This window comes from Phyllopteryx taeniolatus, chromosome 16 (genome assembly GCF_024500385.1).
Source record: "Phyllopteryx taeniolatus isolate TA_2022b chromosome 16, UOR_Ptae_1.2, whole genome shotgun sequence".
In the NCBI taxonomy this organism is placed as follows: Eukaryota; Metazoa; Chordata; class Actinopteri; order Syngnathiformes; family Syngnathidae; genus Phyllopteryx; species Phyllopteryx taeniolatus.
Window position 1 is genome coordinate 13,693,779 of NC_084517.1, and position 26,492 is coordinate 13,720,270.

At 40.3% G+C, this 26,492-nt stretch overlaps 1 protein-coding gene across 3 annotated transcripts in view; it reads left to right on the forward strand.

Moving 5' to 3' along the window:
- LOC133466270 (protein phosphatase 1 regulatory subunit 29) overlaps positions 1 to 26,492 on the forward strand; it is an 81,793-nt gene that overhangs the window by 33,186 nt on the left and 22,115 nt on the right. The window contains exon 1 of one of the 3 annotated variants that reach the window (XM_061749807.1): positions 22,508 to 23,347. The exons of 1 other annotated variant lie outside the window; for it this stretch is intronic. The gene's annotated coding sequence lies outside the window, so the exon portion shown is untranslated. Of the gene's footprint in view, positions 1 to 22,507; positions 23,348 to 26,492 lie in introns of those variants that run through there. One more of the 3 variants, XM_061749810.1, reaches the window with a different exon arrangement.

Sequence of the window (26,492 nt, forward strand, 5' to 3'; positions counted from 1 at the left end):
ACTCCCAGCTTCTGTTCGACTCAGATCTTCAGTTTGTTTCGCACACGCACACACACACACACACTCACACTAGGGGTTGACCCGATCAGACGACTCATCGACGAGTTGACTTTACGAAACCGCATCGCAGCGTTTAAAGCTTGAAGTGGACTAATCGCTAATCACATTTCTGGTATTCCAGTCAGCCAATTTACAGAGGACTTACGACTTGCCCATCTGTTTCCGTCGCTGGACTATAACGCTCTGTGGACCAGGAACATGTTCAGCCAAAGAGTCTTCATACGGCTGGGTAAGTGCTGGTTTTGGATGCGGTTAGCCTCGCTAGCTTCAGCTAGTCTGATTGACACTAATCTAAAAATATTCATACCGGCGGGACCACAGGAAAGGCGTTGAGGAACCAGCGGTGGGAAGTGAAGCTCCATCTTCGCAGCCAAAATGAGACCCTTGGTTTGTTAAAGAGAAATGTGCTGGGCTTCCACTAGTTTCAGCAACTAGGTTTAGCGTAATGGTGACTGCATTTTTTTAAAAATCATTTGTCTTTATTTGTTGTCCTTGGAAATAAGTCTTTGTGTAAAACAACACCGAAACACAACAAATTGGGGACCACTGTACTTTGCTGAAAAATTATCAATGACGTTAAGGACGTCGATTAAGGACGACATTTTCCCTCACCTGGACGTGGGTCACCAAGACCCGCTTTGAAGACAGGCCTGGAGGTGGGGCTTGATGGCGAGTGCCTGGTGGCTAGGCCTGCACCCAGGGGGGCCGTCCAAAAGGATATCGTAACTCCCTCTTCCCATGGGGTCACCATTTGTGGGAGGGGCCAAGGGGGTCAAGTGCAAAATAAGTTGGGTGGCGGTTGAAGACAGGGACCTTGGTGGTCCAATCCCTTGGAGCGGTTGCTGGGGAGCGCCCCCACTGGTGACTCCCTTTTTCTACTGGGGGATTTCAATACTCATGTTGGCAATGACAGTGGGACCTGGAAGTGAGTGATTGGGAGACATAAGGGTGTCCACGTGCTCTTGGACACCCTAGTTTGATGGACTTCGTGTCATTGGACTTGCGGCCGGATGTCTTGGACACTCAGGTGAAGGGAGGGGCGGAGCTGTCAACCTATCACCACCTGGTGGTGTGTTGGTTCTGATGGTGTAGGAAGATGCCGGTCCAATTTGATAGGCCCAAACGTATTGTGAGCGTCTGCTGGCAACGTCTGGCAAAAAACTGTGGCCAGCTGTCCAATCTTCATCATTTTGTGTTTTATTTTTATTTTTTGGCACGTTGACTGGTTTAGATATATTATTTCAATACTACCGTCGGAAATCCATCCATCCATCCATTTTCAACACCGCTTATCCTGGTTAGGGTCGCGGGACGCTGGAGCCTATCCCAACTGACTTCGGGCGAAAGGCGGACTACACCCTGAACTGGTCGCCAGTCAGTCGCAAGGCACATATAGACATGGACAACCATTCGCACTCACATTCACAACGTCACTGAGTGGGAACTGAACCCACGCTGCCTGCACCAAAGTCTGGCGAGTGTACCACTACACCGTCGGAAATCAGTTTATTCATTTACAACAATGAAATCTTGTGTGGTATTCAATGTGCAAATATACATTGAGAACGCATGTTTCATATTTATCTGACAAACACCAGAAAATCAGTGTTTACATCATTGACGTATTACGCACTCACACACACATGCACACACACACACACACACACACACACACAGTAACGATGCAGTCAAGGCAACAATACCACAATATCCATGGAAATCGCCTATGATCTTCTCTCTCTCTCTCTGATTCCCTGTTCTGCTATTTCAGATGCCTTGTTATTTGTTTTGTCTAAAGTTTAGGAAACCAAACATTTGCACACAATTTTATTGAAGTGCACAGTGAGCTCCAAGTCCTGCTCCAGTGTGTGCCACTAACGTGTATGTGTTCACTGTGATGGGTAAAATGAGGAAACCGGAGTGCCCGGAGGAAACCCAGGCAGGCACGGGGAAAACATGCAAACTCCACACAGGCGGGGCCAGGATTTGAACCCCGGTCCTCAGAACTGTGCGGCAGATGCGTTAACCAGTCGTTCACTGTGCCGCTTCTCTCTTTATTTATTTTTTTATATGGAGCAAGATGGTAAAGATGTGAAATATATTGATTGGATTTTTTGAGTACTTACTATTCCCTCTGCGCAATTTTATATAGAACTGCACTTTTTTTTTTAATACAACATGGAAGCTGGTCTTACGAAGTTAAGAAACAACAGCCTATTCTCAAGCGATTTTAACATTACATTTTCATTTTAACAGCATTTTACAGTGGACAACATATTCTTATGTATTTCCAATTCCTAATTATTTTCCAGTCGTGTTGACATATTTAGCACATTTTCTTTGGAATGCTCGGTTGGTGGGAAACATATTAATGCGGTCACGCAGGAAGTCACATACGTGCGTGTTCTACCGGGATACAGCAGCCAATCATAGCTCAGCGCCATGTGTCCTGGAGCCAGTAATTTTGGAGCGGGGCATGTCCTGCCTGAAACTATGTGGGAATCCTAATAATGCATCGGCCACTCATAAAAACAGTTTTCAAACCACCACTCTGTGCGACACTTGAGTTGGGACTATTCGTGCCGCCTTTAAAGGGGATGAAAGAAGCGGCTTCAATTGGACAGCAAGTCGGCTGTGGTGACTCCCCCACTAGCGCAGACATCCCAATTTTAAATGCGCTTGGGGTGCGCCCGTCCAAAAATTACCAAAACTCCTCACAGAGTCATTCCAAGCGCATCACATGATTTGCACTAGACAGGAAAGTAGAACCCAAGGTGTTTATTCCAGTGAAAGCCATTACAAAATTGTGTATATACAGTATAAAGGGTTTTCAAAAGGATCCAGCCGATGGTGTTTTGTTGACAATGGCGCATTACTTTCCTTGCTATTTGCTACTTTGTGTTCCAATTGTGAAATTTGTATGGATAAACGTCACACAATCTAAGTCTTTTTGACTTTGTTCCTGTCGATTCTCCTGGTGCTTTCTTTGCTTTGTGGGGCAGCTAAGAGCTCTGGAAAGAAAAGACCGGTGAAAGATTCATGTACAATATTATTGTATGCTTTGGAGCGATCATGATTGCACCCACTAAATTTTGCTTTGCAGCAAGAGAAATATCCTTTTGTTGTAACTCAATTCAGTAGATCTATGTGGTGCACTTGCTTTCGAGATTCACTTTTTTTTTTTCTTCTCTCCACGTGAAGTTTTATGAAGCATGTCTGCGTGTTTTTGTGCTTTGGAAGAAAATTGGGTAACAATATCAAACAGTAAAAGTAATTGCAGCAGTAGTTTCCTGGTATTTCGCCAATGCAGTTTATCTTCATATGAAATGCCACTGTTTATTCATTGTACTTAAAAATAATAATAACAATAATACAACCCCAATTCCAATGAAGTTGGGACGTTGTGTTAAACATAAATAAAAACAGAATACAATGATTTGCAAATCATGTTCAACCTATATTTAATTGAATACACTACAAAGACAATATATTTAATGTTCAAACTGATAAATTGATTGTTTTAGAAAACAATCATTAACTTAGAATTTTATGGCTGCAACACGTTCCAAAAAAAGCTGGGACAGGTGGCAGAAAAGACTGAGACAGTTGAGGAATGCTCATCAAACACCTGTTTGGAACATCCCACAGGTGAACAGGCTAATTGGGAACAGGTGGGTGCCATGATTGGGTATAAAAGGAGCTTCCCTGAATTGCTCAGTCATTCACAAGCAAAGATGGGATGAGGTATTTTAGGTATTTTAGGTATTTACGTATTTTATCATCTACGGTCCATAATATCATCAAACGTTTCAGAGAACCTGGAGAAATCACTGCATGTAAGCGACAAGGCCGAAAACCAACATTGTATGCCTGTGACCTTCAATCCCTCAGGCGGCACTGCATCAAAAGCCGACATCAATGTGTAAAGGATTTCACCACATGGGCTCAGGAACACTTCAGAAAACCAATGTCAGTAAATACAGTTCGCCGCTATATCCGTAAGTGCAACTTAAAACTCTACTATGCAAGGCAAAAGCCATTTATCAACAACACCCAGAGATGCCGCCGGCTTCTTTGGGCCCGAGCTCATCTGAGATGGACTGATGCAAAGTGGGAAAGTGTTCTGTGGTTCGACGAGTCCAGATTTCAAATTGTTTTTGGAAATTGTGGACGTCGTGTCCTCCGGGCCAAAGAGGAAAAAACTGTTATGGAGGCAAAGTTCAAAAGCCAGTATCTATGATGGTATGGGGCTGTGTTAGTGCCAATGGCATGGGTAACTTACACATCTTTGAAGGCACCATTAATGCTGAACGGTACATACAGGTTTTAGAGAAACATATGCTGCCATCCAAGCAACGTCTTTTTCATGCTTATTTCAACAAGACAATGCCAAACCACATTCCGCACGTGTTACAACAGCATGGCTTCGTGGTAAAAGAGTTCAGGTACTAGACTGGCCTGCCTGCAGTCCAGACCTGTCTCCCATTGAAAATGTGTGGCGCATTATGAAGCGTAAAATACGACAACGGAGACCCCGGACTGTTGAACAGCTGAAGCTGTACATCAAGCAAGAATGGGAAGGAATTCCACATACAAAGCTTCAACAATTAGTGTCCTCAGTTCCCAAACGTTTATTGAATGTTGTTAAAAGAAAAGGTGATGTAACACAGTGGCAATTCAGTGAAGGTCCTTTTATACCCAAACATGGCACCCATCTGTTCCCAATTGACCTGTTCACCTGTGGGATGTTCCAAACAGGTGTTTGATGAGCATTCCTCAAATTTCTCAGTCTTTTTTGCCACCTGTCTGTCCCAGCTTTTTTGGAACGTGTTGCAGCCATAAAATTCTAAGTTAATGATTATTTGCTAAAAAACAATAAAGTTTATCAGTTTGAGCATTAATTATCTTGTCTTTGTAGTGTATTCAATTAAATATAGGTTGAACATGATTTGCAAATCATTGTATTCTGTTTTTATTTGTTTAACACAATGTCCCAACTTCATTGGAATTGGGGTTGTAGAAATTGCTTTAAATAATACCAAGTGTGTTTGCACAGAGTGCAGTACATGCGGATACTCTTTTGTTCTTTAATGAAACAAGTTAGTCAGACTTTACTTAGTTTTCTCCATTCCCCTGTTAAAGTAGGACCATAGAGATAAACAACAATTAAGTGACCAACAGCACGTACACTCTCACAAAATAAACTGAGAGTCATTTAATCTTAAAATAACTTCCTGGGACTATTGAGTATCTCTTCACCAGAAATGATTACAGTTCTTCAGTAGGCAAACAAGCGAGTTGCTTCAGACTTTGCACATTCACGGACATGATCATAATGAGCTCTCGTTCCATTTCCTCTCACCTAATTGCCTCTGTGGAATTCTTCATGTTACCATTCTAAGAATTGGTGTTATTTAAAAGTTTGGCTTTACAGAATTTTTATAGGTACAAGACACACACACACACGCACACATAGTAAGTGGACCACTAAATGAGGACTTGTTCCTCGTCTGAGACCTAGCCCTGTGCTATTTTCAACCTAAAGAATCATGTCAGGGTTAAATTATCTAGGTAGCCTAGAATGTGAGCACACTTGTGGAAAACAAATAGGCAATGGTTGGTTCAAAGATATTACAGTGGTGTCTTCCACCAGCCCCCCCCCCAAAACAAATATTTTTTAAATTAATTATTTTTTTTGGACTCAACAATATTGCATTGTATAAAAACACATAGTAATAACATTTGCTCTCCACGTAACCTGCAAACCTGGAAAATATGAGCACAAAACATGATGATATCTAATGTATTCTCCCGTCTTCTGTGGGGTCTATTGGCAGTTGGCAATGGTGCATTAGTACAACCAACTGATATTGTCCTTCCACTGGAAGGAATCCAGTAATCCGTGCCTTCATTACATTTGGATTACTGTAATGCACTTTATTTTGGAGTCAGCCAGTCTTCCCTGAAACATGTTCTGTTGGCTAAAAATGCTCCTGCTCACCTCCTAACTGAAACATGTAAGCGGGAACACATAACTCTGGTCCAAGATTCTTTTATTAACTTTAAAATCTCTAAATTGTTTTTCCCCGCCTTACCTCGCTGAGCTATTCCATCCCTACACCACTGCCCGGTGCCTCAAGTCAGCTGATCAGCTGCTTCTTGAAGTACTGAGGTTTAGGCTGAAGCTGAGAGGCGGTAGGGCCAGTTTCGTTGCTGGTCCTACACTGTGGAAAGACTTCCCTCTACACGTTAGAGAGGCCCCCTCGCTGTCTACTTTTCAAACCTGTCTTAAAAACCATTGTATTCTTTAACTTTCAACTCTGCTTAAGACTGACCACCTGTTTTTGTGATTTTATTTTCTTTTTTTCTTTTTTATTATTTTATTGTTTGAATTGGTTATCTTAATTGTGATTATTATCTGTGTAAAGCACTTTTATTTAGAACTGTGGTTGTATTTAAAGTTGAATTAAGTTGAGGAAACAGCGGGACGGTGGACGACTGGTTAGCACATCTGCCTCACAGTTCTGAGGACCCGGGTTCAAATCCGGCCTCGTCTGTGTGGCGCTTGCATGTTCTCCCCATGCCTGCGTGGGTTTTCTCCGGGTACTACAGTTTCCTCCCACATTCCAAAAACATGCATTGTAGGTTAACTGAAGACTCTAAATTGTCTAAATTTGTTTATACTGTATGTGCCCTGCGATTGGCTGCCGACCAATTCAGGGTGTACCCCGCCTCTCGCCCAGAGTCAGCCGAGATAGGCAACAGCACGCCTGCGACGCTAGCGAGGATAAGTGGTGCAGAAAATGGATGGATGGAAGTTGAGGAATCCAATCCTAATTGATAGCAGCCCGATGTTGTGAAGTTTGCTGGGGGCATCTAATGATTGGGAGTCCGAGGCGCATTCGAATCAAAAAATTTAGCTCGTATCTAAAGATGACGGCACAACTGTATAATTTAGATTTAATGAAAGTATAATATCAGCATTTATAACAAACACTGTATTAAATCACACCAGGTAGGTACATCTCATTCTACACAACAGTAGAATGTCCCTCTTGGAATTATTGTATTGGACATGCACTGTAGTGTTGTTGTGCAGTGTTAGTGGTGAGTGCACGGCATTGACTGATAGTGGCACCGCTACTCTGCAGGCTACATGGGTCAGGAAGCAGAGTGGTCGTAATTGCTCCTGGTTAGCTGCTTGCCACCTTGTTTGGAAGCTTCCACCATCAGTGTGTGACTGAATGTGTGTGCAAATGTGTTGACGAGGTAGTTGGAACACCTAGGTGCTATATGCTGTAAATTAACCCTTTTGTAGAGCTGAATAACTCTCATTATTATCTGATGCTCAGGCAGCGTCATTTTGGTTCATTAGTAATGTTCCCCTAATTGTGATCTTTAAAGAAAACTTTTGAACAGGAAGGATTTTCAAATCTGAACTGTGGGATACTTTGCTACTAAGCAGAATGTCAAGCATACTGTACTTGGCAGCTGGTTCCTTTTATTACAAAAATAATACTGAAAACACTGTTTGGTGAAATACATGTGAAACCCCTCCATCCATCCATTTTCAACACCGCCTATCCTGGTTAGGGTCGCGGGGCGCTGGAGCCTATCCCAGCTGACTTCAGGCGAAACGCAGACTACACCCTGAACTGGTCGCCAGTAAGTCACATGGCACATATAGACACGGATAACCATCCACACTCACATTCACACCATCACTGGGAACTGAACCCACGCTGCCCGCACCAAAGTCAGGCAAGTGTACCACTACACCATCAGTGACACATGTGAAACCATGAAATAATATCCAAGAAAATGAATCATGGAATATGCCACTTGCATACATATTCAACTTTTTTCGGAGCTGCAAACCTCAGCTCCCAATCAGCTACTCCATTCCAATGTCACTTTGAAAATCAAACTAATCAGTCAGATGGTCTATTGCTGCATCTAAAAATAAGTTTGAATGAATAATCACTTCCAGTTTTTGGCTAGTTAATGAAAATACTCATCCCATAGTCAACATTATCCATTGTTACGACCTTCTTTGCTGACTATGTTAGTGTGACAGTTTAAACACAAATTATATTGCACCGAGCCCTCTAACTTGAACGAAGTACAAATTTTACAATAAATCACTTTCTCAGAACCCGTTTGGACCTGAGAGGCTACCAGACTAATCAGATGAGGCTCAGGAAGAGAAAAGGTTCGAAATATGACCAAATATTTTACCCTTGGAGGCCAATGTACTTAATGTTGTTCATGATTGGTTGAAAAGTTGCTTGTGACTCTGCTGGAGATACCTTGTACTTTGCTCATGGCTCATATTCCTACTACGTGGTCATTGTGCAGTCCGACATAATGTGAAGAATTCATGAGTATAAATATGTAGATTGTATATGCTGCATACATGCTCCTCATACATATTTTATGGTACAAGCTTGTGTTCAGACTTGCACCGTGGACCTGTGCACATCAGACGGAGCACTGACAAGTATCTTCCATTATGATAACATGGTTTATGACTTCATCGACTTGTGTGGCTTGGATTTCGTCAGCTCTTTGCTTTATACAACATTAAGGCTTACCCGTATCTTGCACCTAATCTTTCTCTTTAAATAGGTTGCAACACTGGGTTAAATTGTGTTCGTTATATGATTTTGCCCTTGATCTAAAATCTTCAAATATGATTGGTTGTTTGTGATACTTGGTACATTAGTGACATCTCTGTTAATTAAGCAGACCTCACTAACCTTGGGCTGTATTGCTTGAGGCTGGTCCAAATATGGCAGAGACAATCAGAATTTTAGTAGATTTGCTTGTTATCATAACATTACGCTTCATCATGTTATGTTGTAATTACTATGATAATATAATACAAAAGCAAGACGCACCTTCAAATTTTTTCAACAATGTTTACATCCACAGATCTAAGCATTGGTTAGCATCTGGTTTGTCAGAACTGGACAACTTTGGACAGCTAGATAGAAATTAAATGTTTACAACTGTTTAAGTGTCTGTTCTTTTCAACACCATTTCCATGCTTTGCCAATTATCAGATTCACCTGTGCGAATTTATGTGTGAACCCTCTTCGATCCCAGATTCAGACTTTGAGAACTCAATGAAAATGTGTTCTTGCTAAAACAAATGCATGGAGAGAGATATGTTCCTTGAAAAACACTTTTTTGATCATCACAACCTACAGAATGTGTGATTGTGCAACAGTTCTCGGATTGTGTCGCAACATTATTTTTGGTTTACAAAAATTACTGTGTTCCATGTAGAGAGCCAAAGTGAGGAACAAAGGCATATGCCCAAGTTAAATGAAATCATTAACATGTGTTACCAAACATGGTCTTGGGTTATTTCCAATCTATTTACATGCAAGCGAGGTACACTTCTTGGCTTATACCAATGACTAAGCCATCATAATCATATCCCACTTTTTACATTGTTTTACCAAGCATCCTTGTAATCACAGTCCATATGCTCATGAGCCTTCATACATGTATTAGCTAAGAAATTTAGAAATGTCATCTGCCCACACAAAAACATCCAGCGTTAGATGGTTTCATTGGACTAAAATTCTTCTCTTTCAGTAGTTGTTTGTCTACAGTGTTTGCTGTCCTCCTGCATTTTTTTAAACTGTTGCTTTTCTTTGTCATCCCTGCCAAAAACCCACTTCTCACTATTTCTCCATATCACCGTGACAGGTCTTCATCAGCTCTCCATCTGCTCTTTCCAGCTTTCCATCCACCTGCTTGTGTGCTATAAATCCACACTCAATCTGGAAATAGCCACTGAGGATGCAAATTTTCTCCCTTATGTATTCACTTTGTTTCACTATCAAGCAATGCTGACTGTTCAAAAAGAAAAAAATAATAATGATAAAGAGACACAGACCCCTCATTGTAACTTTAATAAAGGCGTAGAAAATGGTGCATATAGTGGAACTTACAAAATAGAATGTCCCAGAAGTGATACCATTTTGCATCAAATGCTCTGTGATTTTTCTCATCCAACTTGTCAATTATGAGAGAATACTTTCACTTCAGTTGCTGCCAGGTTGTCACATAATCCACCAGCAATGTGTGTGTCTGCTTGTTGGTTTGTAATACATTCACTGCCATTGACGGCTTTAGAAGTCACATATCCATGTTAACTAGGAAGGCTGGCAGTTAATGAGGTAACAAGAGCTTAAATTCTTCAATGACACATTATGTTACGTTTCTTGCATCAGCCTTTGAGGGCTTTCGAGTGAGAGATAAATGGGTGCTGGATTAGAGGGGAGCAGCCACAATGACGAGAAGGAGATAAAGTGGCAGAAAGACAGGCAGGTGAGACCATCAATTAGGGGTGATTTAGGAGTGGAAGTCGAGGAAGGGCATTGGTGAGACAGAGAGTCAATCAAGTGTGGGTATAAAAACGGAGAGCAGTGATTGAGACTGAGAGCTGTGTGTGTGTGTGTGTGTGTGTGTGTGTGTGTGTGAAAGAGGAGGCTGGGAGTGATGGTGTTGTGAAGTGATGATAATTCTTGTGAAGAAGCTCAAGTGTTGGCAAGTCTCATCTCCACACCAATGCTGCTGGGCAGTTGGCTTACAGAACTACACATTAACTCGACATTCCACTGGAAGAAATCTCATTGAAATCAAGCATCCTTTTGTCTCAGAAATGCAGTTACAATATGCATACAAAAAAAGTTTGACTTTAGACAAAGCGAGGTCAAGGTGAAAGTTTTTTTCTATATGTATGATTTGCACTGCAAGTCTTGAAACTCAATTCCAGTGCAGTGCCTATACAAGAGTGTTTTTTTCTGCTTTTGAGTTAGCCATTTGCAATATTTAATGTCACTGTAGTGTCTCGTGAACCCCTGTTTATAGCTGAAAAGACATTCAATGAAAAGCACAAAATGTATTGAAAATACTCTACATATTGTAATGTCTGTGCTAGATACATGCATGTGCCTTTAAGAAGATGGCATGTGACATCGGCATTACAGTAAGTATATTGTAAAAAAAAACCTAAAGACATGATATCTTAAAAATATGCGATGAATGATATTCAATTCATGCATTCTTTTGTTGCTTTCACTGCCAGGACTGTTCCAAATTTGGTCAATTGAACCAATAGGGGCACAACATGTGGTTTCTTCTTGTGTCACATCAGCTCTGACCTGAAAAATAAATTACAAACTTCCCTAAACTACAAACAGAATGAAATATTGTGCGGTTCAAACTGGGTGGAAGAAACAACTTTAATGAGCCACTTGGGGAAAGGTTGGCTGAGAATAATACAACACAACATGAAAAGTAATTATACCTCCTGGACATTTTAAGTGAAGATCATCACTAGTGTTTGAGACTTTAGTGTAAATGTGTTTCATTGAGACAACCTGTCGAATATTAGTAATATACGTTCGCAATTTCTAAATAGAGTGTGAATTGTCAGCAAGGTAGCAGGTTTACAAGCACAAACAATACTAATGTTGTGTTCACAGACAACAGCAGTGGAACTGTTTGAAGAGATGAACACGGATGGATGGATGGATGGATGGATGGATGAACCGCATGTCAGTAGTGAATGTAATGCAAGCCAAATGTTGTCTTACATAGATCAGATCAGACATCCATAAAAGCAACATTGTGTAGGCTATGTACCTTTACACATATACAAGTTACCCATGATGCATTATGTTATGAACCATGAACGTTTGATGCAGTGCTGCTTGCTGAAGTGTGCATTTATTATTATGTCTGCATGGTTGTAAATATCCAATACACACTTAAAATGATTCAATGTGGTGCATTTATCGTGTTTGCTCTCTCCATTTACATCCTCCTCCTCGTGTATTTCGATGCTGTTTATCTGAGCCTTACTTTCTCTGGTTCCTCCTCCTCTAATTACATGTTTAAATCTCTCCTCCATCTTCTCTTCATCTGCTCGTGTTCCGCAACCTCCATTATCTCATTTCATTTCATCACTTTCTCTCTTTAATGCGTTTTCCCTCTCCATCTCAACCTACATTTCATCCTCCTCTAATCTTTTCCTCACTTTTAGCTCTTACGTTACTTTAACTCCTTTACCTTTCAAGGTTTCTTTTTTATTTATTTCCACTTTTGGTGTTGCAGCCTCTGAGCTGATGAGGGAGAACCTTCGTGACCCGAGACCAAACTGCTCTCTTTAGTCTAGCTCTTTTTTTTTTTTTTTTTTTTTTTTTTTTACTTATGCTCACGCTCTGTTGTTGAGATTTAATAAGATAATATATATAATATAATACAGTTTCATAACACAAACTGCCGCAGCTTGTTAAAACTCTTGCATGTATTGATATTTAATAAAGGGAGTGTTTCACATTTTCATAAATACTCAGCTGCAGGTGGGAGTAGCCATCTATTGGGGGTAAACCTTGTATTTGTACAAATGCATTTTAAAATTTGAAAACAATTTCAAACAACAATTTCAAAACAATATGAAACAATGTTATCAACCTATTACAATGTACAGTATATGTCAAGTTAAATGGCAAGAACAGAGGGAGACTGAGCAGAAGAAATCCTTGCAATGTAAATATGGATGTACTGAACAGTTAGTCTACTGGTATTTTAATTGTCCTTAAAAATGTAATCTTCATGTGACGTGAGATCATTTTAATACTGCACAGGCATCTTTTTTTTACAACATTTAGTACGATCACACTCTATTGCATCTCAAATACTGTCATGTATCTGTCCATCTAAGCTGGGAGGCTAACCAATTACCTTCTGGTAGTTATCTACTATTGCATGACATTACATAATTTCTTCAATAGTTCTTCAGCTTCTTTCTTTCAATCATTTCTTTCAATCTATTTACGCCTTAAGCCATCCGGTGACCTAGTTTAGCAGCACAAAGATTTTTTGATAGAACCCCTCCCTCACTCCCAACAAATATAGATTATATAGATAAAGTTTTCACTAATATTCAATTTCAAATCCACATGTGAACATGTTCATTTGTATCTAAGATCAAAACCTATACGCAAACACCCTTTGGAGCATAAAAGCTTTAAAACACATCATGAATGTAAGTAAGAATTCATTACATTGTCTGCTGTGTCATAAATGAAGTTTAAAAGCAGGTCAAGAAGGGTTATTTAAAATGCAGCCCATCTACTGTTAGTGACACAAAGAAAAATAAGACGGGATAGGTCTGCATGTCAGTGGCAGGCACACATATGAGGGGCCGTTAGGGACATTATTCAGGATTAGCTCTGACACATACTATTCAAATGCTTTCACACACACACAAACTACTGAAAGCCTCTCATAAGGACTACTCAAACACTCTCATACCTATGAGTCTTGCTCTCATTAACACTACTCAAATGCTCTCATTGACTACTCAAATGCTCTCATTTACACTACTCAAATGCTCTCATTTACACTAGTAGTCAAATGCTCTCATTTGCACTAGTCAAATGCTCTCATTTACACTAGTCAAATGCTCTCATTTACACTAGTCAAATGCTCTCAATTACACTACTCAAATGCTCTCATTTACACTACTCAAATGCTCTCATACGCACGCGTCTTGCTCTCATCAACACTACTCAAATAGTGTAAATCTTTTATTAGGTAGTTCAATTCTGGAATGTCTGGTTGCGGATGCTGCCGAATAAATGTGCTAAAGCGCAGTGGACTTGTGTTTACTCCTGGACCCAAGACAGAGTTTCAACACTTCTGCGTTACAATCTGAAACGTATATGGTTCGTTGCAGGCAGGATGGCCGGATAGTCACGTATAAGCTCCTCTGCGCCCGTGTACCTAATGAGGTGTCCAAAGGGAATGAAGGAATTTCATTGTCGTAGTGAAACTCGTATCATAGACTCCAGACTACACACAGTCAGAGTCAAATATTTCATGACTTTTTTAAATATAGGTACATCTCAATAAATTAGAATATAGTTGAAAAGTTTTTCTTCAGTACTCATAGAGTGATTAAACACTGAAGTACTTTTCAGAGGGCAAATTCCAGCCTAATTTCTCCATTAAAAATAACTATTTCTTGAATTAATTCACTATTTCGTTTGACGTTATATTATAGTTTCTCAATATTTTTTTTATTTGCTATGTGCTGCAATCATCAAAATAACACATTTTAAATAAGAAATACTTCACTCTGAGTGTGTGCAGTGTGCAATTGATCTCTATAATTTCACTTTTTGAAGTGAACTACCTAATGAAAGATTTACACTATTCACGTGTGAGCATGATTGACATGAACTCGTGAATGCCAGTGATGTGTGCGAGAATGTGATTGACATGCTCGCGTGAACGCACTTGAGTAGTGTTGATGAGAGCAAGACTGATATGTATGAGAGCATTTTAGTAGTGTAAATGAGAGCATTTTACTAGTGTAAATGAGAGCATTTGAGTAGTGTAAATGAGACCATTTGACTAGTGTCAATGAGAGCATTTGAGTAGTCCTTATGAGAGCCTTTCAGTAGTTTGTGTGTGTGTGAGAGCATTTGAATAGTAAGTGTGAGAGCTAATCCTGAATAATGTCACTAACGGCCCCTCATACACACACACACACACACACACACAGTGACATCATGTGTCAGCATGTGTCACTGAGTTGTCTGAACAAAGCGTCGGGCTTCACTTGACCCATGTTGTGATGTGTTGCTGTTTGGGGCCGCAGGCTACCCAGTGAGGAGCATCTGGGGCCCCAGACATTCCACTTCATTATTATTTCTGTGTAGATGACTTACCTCGCCTGGACCCACTGTTGTTGACTAATTTATTATATTTTTTTAATGAAGCAAATCAATGTAAACTGGGTGTAATGTAATTGAGGCCCTGAGGGTGTTTCTTGCGAAACATGTAAATTATTGATTATGATGTCCAAACACTATTATCAAGTATACATTAATATTGTCTTGCTTGGAGTCACTTATTTTCTGGTCAGTTGTGATTTTGTGCGGCTCCCTCTAACATTCTAAACAGATGCATGGTACTTTAACTGAAGACTAAATTTCCCATAAGTGTAAATTGTTTTCTGTCTGTGTCCTTTGATTGACTAAGGACAAGTTCAGGGTGTACCACACCTCTCACCCAAAGTCAGCTGGGATAGGCTCCAGCTCACCTGGGACCCTGAATAGGATAAACAGTCGAAAACGAGTCACTGTCATACAAGCTGTATTACTAAAACTTAAAAATAATATAACTGTCTTTAATGATAAAGGCATATTGGTAATGTAATCTTTTTAAATGTTTTTACTCATCCAACAAGTGTAGAAAAAAAAGTTATTGTTGACAAAAAGCCAAAGAGAAAGCAAAATATATATATGCTGTATGGCAGGCCTGTGAATATTCTCATTCATCCAGGGCATTGAATCGCTCACTATTGGACTGTTTCGGTTGTTTTAGAAGACATTTCGCCTCTCATCCAAGCAGGTTTCATCAGTTCATGCACATAGGCTAGATAAGACAGCTCTAGCTTGAGTGTTTTGTGTGGAAACCCAACTCTATTTATCCAGCCCCTAAATGGTTGTATTTTGGTCCTAAAATTTGAGACCGTGCGAGTAAATTTTTAATCTACGCATGCATATGTGACCAGTAAATTTGACGATTGAATATTTTTTGTTGATGACAAACTTCTCTCCACACTTCAGGCTAGTTTTTGACGATAAGGCACACATTTTCTGGTTTGCCAACCGACATAAACACCAAAAGTAGAAAGGAAGCAAACACCAAAGAAGAAGGTAGGCTAATGTGTGTTGTCAGAGTGGGGGTAAAGGAGGGAGAATAGCAAATAACCACTGTGATTGACTAATGTGTGATAAGAGGCGGGCATTGGGTTCTACAGGTTTTACAAAACTCCTGCAAACAATTAAAAACTATTTAAAAAAACAAAACCTAGTGTGTCAGAGGAGACAAATCGGACTTGATTTATAAGGAAACGGTCGTGCCGTAAAAATGCAGGAAAATCAGTTTTCGGGATGTGTGGCTGCGCAAATTCACCTGGCTGTGGTATTTCAGAGAGACAAATGCAAAGAACTGCAAATTCTGCTGCCGATACCCACACATGCAAGGAACACAGCATGTTCTGATTATACCAGCACTGCTGGCCAAAACATTAACTTTACATTTTTAGTAGGGGTGGTTTATTGAACTTCCATGCAAACACACTTTAAAAGCATTGAAGAGAGGCCTCTGCCTGCCAACAACTGCCATTTTGGTGGAATTACCCTCATTAATATTCCATTCAGTTGTAAAAATAGTTGTTGAGGGAAATGGGAGCCAAAAGTGGCTGTTTTGTTTGTTTGTTATTTGTTGGAGGCTAAATTATCAAGTTTCTTTGGAAGGGATTAAAGGACTGCATTGTATGTGGGAGATAGTTGTTTTTGCCTACTCCTCTGTTTAGAGATGTTTTTCAACCTTAACAAAGATGGCCTCCTTCACTCGTCTTTCAAACCATCTGTCTTCTCTGTCCAGAATATTGTAAATTTTTGTCCTCATAAGAGTGCTGTTTCTCTTTGTGGTGCAGAAAGACAGCCAAGTTTTGACCGGAAGAGTTAGCCCGTCTGTTTTGACGTGCCTGCTCAGTGTTTGTTTGCTATCCCCAATTAATACTGTACATCAGTGCATTCCTCACTAGACTCGACAGCATAGATCCGATTGTTTTTCTGGGAATGGGGTCTCCGATTTTTGGGGATTACCAGCCTTTGTCTCAGGGTGTTACCAGGTTTGAAGTGTACCTTAATGTTGTGTTAGTTAAAAATCCTTCCGAGTTTCTGAGATACATATGTCAAGGGTTCAAATGCTAATGTTTTGTAGGACTTACTTTGATTAAACTCCGAATACATTCGATTATAGTGTCCGCTGTCCACAGCTGAGGTGCTAACCATGATGTAGCCCTGTCCTCTCCATGAGACATATTAAAAGAATCAGCTTTTTGACTAAAGTATTGGCAATTCAAATCCCTTGTCTGTTTTTTTTTTATTTCAAACCATTGCTGACCATCATACTTCACCTTTTCCTACTCAGTATTAGAGCAAAAAAAAGTAGAGTGGTGACGAGGAAATGAGATGAAATGTGGAGTGTAAACATTGTTCTTCAACTATTCCAATTGAACTTAATCAATATTCATGTTGATTCCGCTGCCAAGATGAGTGTTTTATCTGAGAAAACCTTTATAATGTATGAAAAGAAATGGAATCATATGCAAGGAAGACATTATACAGTCAGTTTAATCAGGTGACGTTTCTATTAACTAGCTAAGCATTCAAGGCTGGATTTAACTAAGCCATCAGAACAACATGATTTCATTATTTATAATCTATGTCTTCTTCATTCGAATCCCTCGAAGCCCCCGTGGGACTCTTACCACCCGATTGTAAACCCTGTCGTTGTTTAACACCTTCACAATCTATATGCACGCAATGTCCTTAACATGAATGAGCTATCATACAAGCTGTGCATTCATCTGATGTGGATTGGATGATGCAATTCAAACCATTTAGTGCAGCGCTGAAGAGGCTCCTCGGCAATGACGAAGGTGATTTTTATATATTCATCAAGAGTCTGGAATCTCATTATTTGTCTCATCTGTATGCCTCCTCTGCTGTTGCATCACATCAGGCTCCACCCCCTTTTGTGTTTGTTGATCAGAGAGACATTTAGGAGACCACTCTTAGATTGCTTGTTCCTCTTGATTGGCTTATGTTACATCAACTGATGACAACGTGTCATAATGTCATGTTCATAATAAGAAAGTTGAGATACTGTATAGTGCATTATCAGACCTGCAACCGAGGCTCCAACCGCCCAAGACCCTCCAAGAACCTAACTTGGATCATTGCCAAATTGTGCATGGATACCCACCTCCTGCATATGCCTGAATTTTGACATTAAGATGTATGCAGTACTTATGCCTGACCCTGCCACTGAGTAGTTGAGTGGTAATCATCCATCCTGCCATCATTTTCTATATGGCTTCCAATGTTCAAGGTTGGAGCTCGAGCCTTTCCCAGCTGACTTCAGTGGAAAGTTCAAATACATCCTGGAGCAGTCGCCAGTCAGATACAAGACACACCCAGAGACAGACAACCATTCACACTTCCCAGTTGTAATCCGTTAAGTCTTATTTTGGTTAGTCCGGAAAACTACTAGAGAAAACCCCATTCTTGGCAGAGGTAATGAGTTGCTTTTGTTCAAAAACGTGAATACATGATTGAATTTAAACACATCCAGAAAAAGCATAGGTTCAGCGTTAGCTGCCACAACACAATAAACCACAAACAATGCTTGTTCATTCATTTTCTTAAGCGTGTTTCCTGCAAATAATTTCTGCCTTCGATTGCTAGAGGCAGAACTGATCATGGCCCAACTAGTGTTCTGTGTTGCCAAGAGCTGCAGTCGGATCACTGGTCTGGAACATCCATCCATCCATCCATCCATCCATCAATTTACTGAGCCGCTTTTCCTCACTAGGGTCGCGGGAGTGCTGGAGCCTATCTCAGCTATCATCGGGCAGGAGGCGGGGTACACCCTGAACTGGTTGCCAGCCAATCGCAGGGCACATACAAACAAACAACCATGCGCACTCGCATTCACACCTACGGGCAATTTAGAGTTGTCAATTAACCTAGCATGCATGTTTTTGGGATGTGGGAGGAAACCGGAGTGCCCGGAGAAAACCCACGCAGGTACGGGGAGAACAAGCAAACTCCACACAGGCGGGGCCGGGGATTGAACCCCGGACCTCAGAACTGTGAGGCAGACGCTCTAACCAGTCGCCCACCGTGCCGCTAGTCTGGAACAAAAAGGGCAAAAAAAATCTAAATATAATTGGTGAACACATTTTGGCAACACAGTTTGGCAGTAGTCACATTGTTTCAGTGCATTGGCTGCTGCACCATTCCACCTAAACTGAGCTGGGCACTACTCTTTCTACAAATTCTGCTTTCTATTAAGATAAAAATGTTATATAACTGTAAATCCCTTTCACAATAAAAACATACTCCTTACTGTATGTCTCTCTTTAATATATGCCCCCTGTATATTTCTCATCCTCTGCGTCTACCATGTTTTATGCTTTGTTGGGTTCCATGCGTCTGTGATCAAGAAGAAATTGTGCTTCTGGGACCTCTAGCCGTGTTGCTATGACAGAACTGGTGAAAGCGGGTAGGCCGCGTATACAGTAATGACAGAGACAATTGTATAGTGCTTTCAGAGCACACCTTCACCCACAGGATCATTTGGTAGGGACTTTTAAATGTAAAACAATCTGTCCGTACAATATGCAGCGGGCACTTGTGTGTGTGTGTGTGTGTGTGTGTGTGTGTGTGTGTGCGCGTAGCCATCATTTTATGGGGACAAAAGGCTGTTCACACAGTCGTGTCTTGGGAACCGTTTGCGGAGTAGGGACCAAAAATCCTGTCTCCCTTAGGAAAACCACATACTGTAACACATACAATATTGTATTATATAATACAGGAGCATTTTCCATCAGTGAGTGAATGCCAATGTGTGCGTTAACCTTTTAAAGCAATGAAAATGAAAAACCTAATCAATAAAAGCTATAACCAATAGGTCAATGATGCATTCATTCTGAAAAGGTCAGCTTCCGAAGGAATATTGCACAATGCAATGCCTAAAAGCAGTTTTTCTATTTGCTTAGTAGCTACATGGATGTGAATACTGTCAATTAATTGTATTTTATTAGTACCACAATTAATAACTTTTTAAATAAGGAACCTTTATAGTTTTACAGAGAATGTAATTTTATCGCAACACTTTAACGTCTGATCAACAGTTCATTTTATATTAAAATAATCCATTCCATCCATCCATTTTCAACACCGCTTATCCTGGTTAGGGTCGCGGGACGCTGGAGCCTATCTCAGCTGACTTCGGGCGAAAGGCGGACTACACCCTGAACTGGTCGCCAGTCACTCGGAGGGCACATATAGACACAGACAACCATTCACACTCACATTCAGACGGTCACTGAGTGGGAACTGGACCCACGCTGCCTGAATCAAAGTCAGGCGAGTGTACCACTACACCATCAGTGACTTATATTAAAATAATAAACAAAAAAATGCATACGTAGATTTAATGTTTACTGAAGTCTCTAAATTGCCCCGAGGTGTGAATGTGAGTGCGAATGGTTGTTTGTTGATGTGTGCCCTGCGATTGGCGGGCAACCATTTCAGGGTGTACCCCGCCTCCTGCCCGAAGATAGCTTGGATAGGCTCCAGCACGCCCGCGACCCTTGTGAGGATAAGCGGCTCAGAAAATGGATGCATGGATGGATGTATTAAGAAACATTTATAACTTCTTCCACAATAAAATATGACATGTTGTAGAAGGAAATCATGCATATATTTATCATGTGTCCGACTTTAAACATAAACATGCACAGTATGTTCATATGGATATTTTATTACTGGTATTTTATGTGTACGTTTTACTAGGCTAGGGTGGCCACTCTTTGGCAATACTAATGAATTTCCTTCAAATAAAAACAACAAAACCACATATTCTATTAACAATTACACATAATCAGTAAGCTTGGCTTTACAATTATTTCATTTACCCAAATAACATGATACATTATAAAGAAAAAACATTGTAATTGTAAGACTATTTAACTCATTCACTGCCAGCCTTCCCAGTTAACATGGATATCTGACTTCTAAAGCAGTCAATGGCAGTGAATTAAATACACTGTAATCAATGAGAACGGGTTCTGTCCTTTCTCAACATTGGCCAACAACAAATCCGCACTGTTAGCTATTGTGAGTCTTTCTGTTTCTTACGCTTTATTCGTAATAAACGTGAATATAAAATGACAACTATCAAACAAGGTCATTTTCTTGAACTTTTGGCATTACAATTAATAATGTATTAAGAAGAAAAACATGATACACAATATTCACTTCTATTGGATTAAAACCAGTCTAGTGAATGCAATTCTGTAAGCATACCCTTGGAAAAAGTAAATCCTGTCTGATTGGCGCTTTGCTTTATCCAGTGCAAAGGCACTGCAAAGGAAATTCCACAAGCTGCAACCAGGTCTGTGATGTAAGCACAACCCACCAGCTACTTGACCGCTTTTAGATGCACTGATTCAGAAATAGTATGTTTTTGTTTTGAGCAATTTGCCTCAAAATCCTAAAAATAAAAGAAAGCTGAACAAAAGTTGGTTTTAATATCCATTGATCAATCTGTCATAATGAAGCACTGTGAATTGCTTATTTTTCATCTTGTGTATCCATTCATTTAATGCCAACAGACTTGAGCTATATTAATTGTGAATGTGGTCACGGATGGAAAAGTTTGTGTTTCGCTCCCACAGAAATGAGCATGGGCTCCCTGGACATTTTCCCTTTTGATCAGAGACCTTACTCTCGACGTAGCTGACTTGTTGGTCCCCTCCCCACACACAAATACAATTGGGAAACATGTGGAACTGATAATTGATAGTGATATTTTTATGCAATGCTTCATCAGTTAGTGTACTCATGTTTGAAGACTAGTCAAAAATTGTATTTTATTATTTTCTTACCAAGACATTTTGGACAATTCTATGACTCAAATGTTGAACGACCAATTTTTGTAATGTCATCTAAGCAAGGGCCATAAATGGATGTTTGGTTGTGGAAGAATTTGAGTGTCCTGACCTCAACCTCTTCAACAGCTTAGTTCCCCATGTACTGTACGAGTCATTTAAATGACATTTGGGCTTTTATTTTATTTATTTTATTCTTATTTCCTGATAGATGACATTTCACCGACTTCCCCTTGTGCTTGCCATTACTTTTCAACTCCTGTTTACATTCCCCTTTCCCTTAAGAGCCCCTTGTCGAAGCACATCGTATGATTATTCTTCACATTAAGCACTACCTTTGAGCAAAAAAAACCCAAAACAACAACAATCTGTCCATCTGGTTGCCATGACTGATTCTTGAGGTTCACCCCTCCAGCTTTTTAAAACATAAGCTAAGGGTTGGAATGTGGAGCCTAACCCGAGAGCCACATCACCCCTCCTTGCACAACGTCCATTCTCGTACGGTCATGGAGATGGACTGCAGGTGATAGCTTGTTTGCGAGGGGAGGTTCAGGGCTCTGCTCCATTTAATCGTGGACCTCAGGGCCATTTCTCTGTCACTCTTCATTGCACTCTTTCGTCTTCATGAATTGGATACGATGTCATGCATGAGCGGCTACAGATATTGGTATTGGACATCAAAAAACAGATGCAGAGCCAAACAGACAGTGGATCCAGATGGGCATATATATATATATATATATATATATATATATATATATATATAATATTTAACTTCCCTCTCATATCACCTCAGTCACACAAATCTTCACATTTTACAACTATCGAAGTCAGTAGTGTGGATTGAACTGTTAACTAAAGTCAGGAAAAAGGACCACGTTTTGGCAAGCAGCAGTTCTGACAAGAACAATGCAGTAGATGACAAAATGAATACAATTCAATTGGTTATTTTCTGGGTTGTGAAGTAATGCGACTAATGAACAGCGTCGAAAATAGAAAAACTCTCGCCCACTTGCCTTCCAACCCCTTCATGATAACGTGATGCTTTCAAGCTGATTTGTCATGCAGCGGTTGGGGGGCATCCTGTGAAAATGGGAGGACAAACCAACACCTCGCCAGATCTACCACTTTTGCTGTCCCTTAATTTATTTCAGCTTTTCTGTTCTCGTCTTCCTCTTTTATTTATGTATGAGTCTTATTTATTTATATCCTCCTCACACTGCCTGAGAGATGTGAATCAAGGTGAGCCGTTCAAAAATGCTAATGTATACACAGTAGTGTTATGAAAGTATACAGTACGTAGGCCAAGTGCAAGTGGGACATTTAAGAGCATCAAAAAGGAGTATTTAAGCTTGGCCAACAATTTGGCCAAGAAGCAACAATTTGTCCAGCAGCGCCTATACTTACTGATGTGTAGTACAGCTGCTTTTAGCACACTTCTTCCTGTAGTGATACTCTCAGAGGAGCCTCATCTGTCTGTAGCCGTGTTGGTTTCATCTGGAAGTGCCATGTGAAGTGAAGAGGAAAGAGGGCTTTGCTCACAGCCTCAACCTGTCTTCACTACACTCCACGCTCTCAGGGGAGCTGGCCCGGACCACAGCATTGTAGAGAGAAACAATAATACAACGGACAGATGGAGGGACAGAAGCTCAGCGAGGGAGATGAGAGCTGCAGACAAACTGGAGGAAATCGAGGGACAGGAAGCTCAAGACTTGTCAGGTGGGTACAAGAGGAAAAGTGCAGCAGGTGCATTGAGTGGGCTAGCTACTCCTGGATAAGAAGGGAAGAGGAAGAGGAAATGCTTAAGCCTCTTTTGTGGGATTTAGAACTACAGTGTACTGTACCATTTATGTAATTGTACTCATTTGTTGTGTGGATAGTTGATGTGATGGCATCTCATTTTGTTGTCCTGTATGTGATTGACTTGTACTTGACGTTTAACTTGCAGATCTACAGTTCGTTGTGAAGTGGGTACTTGGAGACCACCCACACCAGCCCCATCATTTGTGTGCGTGTGCCTACTACTGTCATCTTATTCAGAAAGTTTTAGCAAATGTGACAAAAGTGATTTTTGGGAAAATTACAAACTCCCCTTAAATATAAATAACCAAAAGTTGGTGCTTTTCCCTTTGTTTTCTTGCAAAGCAATACATGTTCATTAGGAAAAGCTTTATATTTAATGAACTACCCTTTTACTAAACATTAAGAAAAACCTAATATTTCTTGAAAAAAAGAAATTGTAATTTGATTCAGTTGTGTGTATTATAACTCATCACAGTGGTTGTATGCAAAGGAATAAAACTTTTAAGATACAGGTATTTGGAACTGAAAAATATAGTATTGCACATTGCCTATCAAATCAACTTTTGAAGATTTAGGAATTATTTTTAATCAATTTTCTAAATGTGCATTGGCGTAGCTAGTGAATTAGAAAATTCATATTGCATATATGAAATATTAATTTGATATAACCCTTGCATGTTTTATGGCTCCATAACACTTCCTCTGTAACTTTGCTCAGCCAGGAACAGTCAGCTATTGTTTTGTCTGTCATCTCCTGATAAGGATGCAGCTGGCTGGGATGTGTGAATCTTTTCCTCATGGAAATTTACTGAATCCGACTGAAGAACCTCCCTTATAATCTGCTTTTTCGAGTTTCGGCTTCAGAGAGAGTGCAGGGGCTTACAAAGCCGTCATATATATATATATATATATATATATATATATATATATAGATATATAGATATATAGATATATATATATATATATATAGATATATAGATATATAGATATAGATATATAGATATATATATAGATAGAGAGAGAGAGAGAGAGAGAGAGAGAGAGAGAGAGAGAGAGAGAGAACTGCTGTCTGTCAATGCCAGCCGAGGAGAAAGCGGTTGACAAGAAGTGAAGAGTGAGACAAGTGAGATGAGTCACTTGTTTGATATTTTTTCTGAAGGACTCATCTAGCTCTGGAAATCAGAGAATTTATATATATATATAGCTAAATAGTATGTTGTTGTCACTGTCAGTTTTTCACAGTGAAAAAGATTAAAAGCCTTTTGTAGCTTTGATTGAAAAAATTTTTGCTTTCCTCTCACCTTCTCCTCTCTTGCTTTCCACGAGGGTAGCTTGGCTGCATTCTCAAAACTGCGATAAAAGTTTTTTTTTTTCACTGCCGTCTTCCTGAATCAATTCTGCACATTCGCAGTAAGATGGAATAGTCCATTGTGTGAAAAGGAAAGGGGGAGCAATGAAACAATCATGATAGATTAAGGATTTTAGTGTCACGTATGGAGAGGAATGACATGGATCAGGAACACGGGGGAATACTGGGAACGGGGAGAGACACAGGAGTCAAAAAGTGAACAAGGTATAGTGTCGCTTACTTGAGGCAGGTGGGCCATGGAACCGCTAGAAGAAGCTACAATACTTTGGCGAGGATTTCTGGGAACAGGCAGGTGGTGACGAGGGTTGATTGGAGACAGGTGCACAGCTTGAGGAAGGAGCTGAAACAGAGATGGGAGGGGAGGAGAGAGAGAGAGAGAGAGAGAGAGAGAGAGAGAGCACAAAAGCGCCCTCCAGGCTCCAATACAGGTACTGCAGAGCAGTTCATGACATTTAGTGTGTTTTTAATTGTGTGACTTGAGACTAAAACAATAATAATTACTTTGAATTGAAGAAAACTTTATTAATTGGTTTTCATTAGACATTTGGAGGCCGCTGGACATCTTGGGGCCTAATGGTAAGTCTGCCCCTGTATATGTTCATCCATCCATCCATCCATTTTCTTTACCGCTTATCCCCACTAGGGTCACGGGCTGCTGGAGCCTATCCCGGCTATCTTCGGGCGGGAGGCGGGATACCTCTTGAACCGATCGCGAGCCAATCGCAGGCCACATAGAAACAAACAATCATTTGCGCTCACATACACACCTACGGGCAATTTAGAGTCTCTAATCAAGCTACAACGCATGTTTTTGCGATGTGGGAGGAAACCCGAGTGCCCGGAGAAAACCCACGCAGGCACGGGGAGAACATGCAAACTCCACACAGGCGGGGCCGGGATTTGAACCCCGGTCCTCAGAACTGTGAGGCAGATGCGCTAGCCAGTCGGCCGCCATGCCGCACAGTACTAATTCTCAAAACCTAAATTGACTCTTGAGCTTACAAACTTTACAAACTTTTTTTTGTAATATATAAGAAAGAAAGCCTTCACCTACTCTGTAAAGATATATTTTTCTTACACATACATAAAAGATTAGTAGTTGTTAATTAGGTTACATTGAAAAAGATCATAAGGGAGTTTGCAAAGGATGAATCGCGAATAGGTGGGGGTTCACTCCAGTGCCGCAGTGAAGGCAGGCCTGGCAGTGCCCCATCAGATGATGGTGCTTCTTATTTATTTTTTATATGCATTTTATTTGTAATACAGCAGTGATTACATTACAAAAATGAACAGTGCTTCACAAATTAAACCCACCTGTCATTTTTTTTAAGGGACCATCCAGCATTATGAATTTCTTTAATGCAGACACTCTCCATTTCAGTAAGCTTTTATTGTTTTATCATTTTGAGGCTCAAGCAACCCCTACTTAGAAACATGGGAGCTAAAACACACCATATGTTGAATGTATTACGGGATGATCAATCAGGGGCTCAGTATGCTGTACATAAAACATGTAATTTACATTTTGAAAGTGAAATCAAATTACGGGAGAGTTGTAAGATGAAGATCCTTTACTGACCCCCTCAGTGTTATGGCATTCAAGTGCGCAGATAAAGCGCTTCTTCGCTTGATCTAATATTAAAGTTCAGAATTACCAATCAGTGGTCAGGATATTACTAAACTGGTTGAACT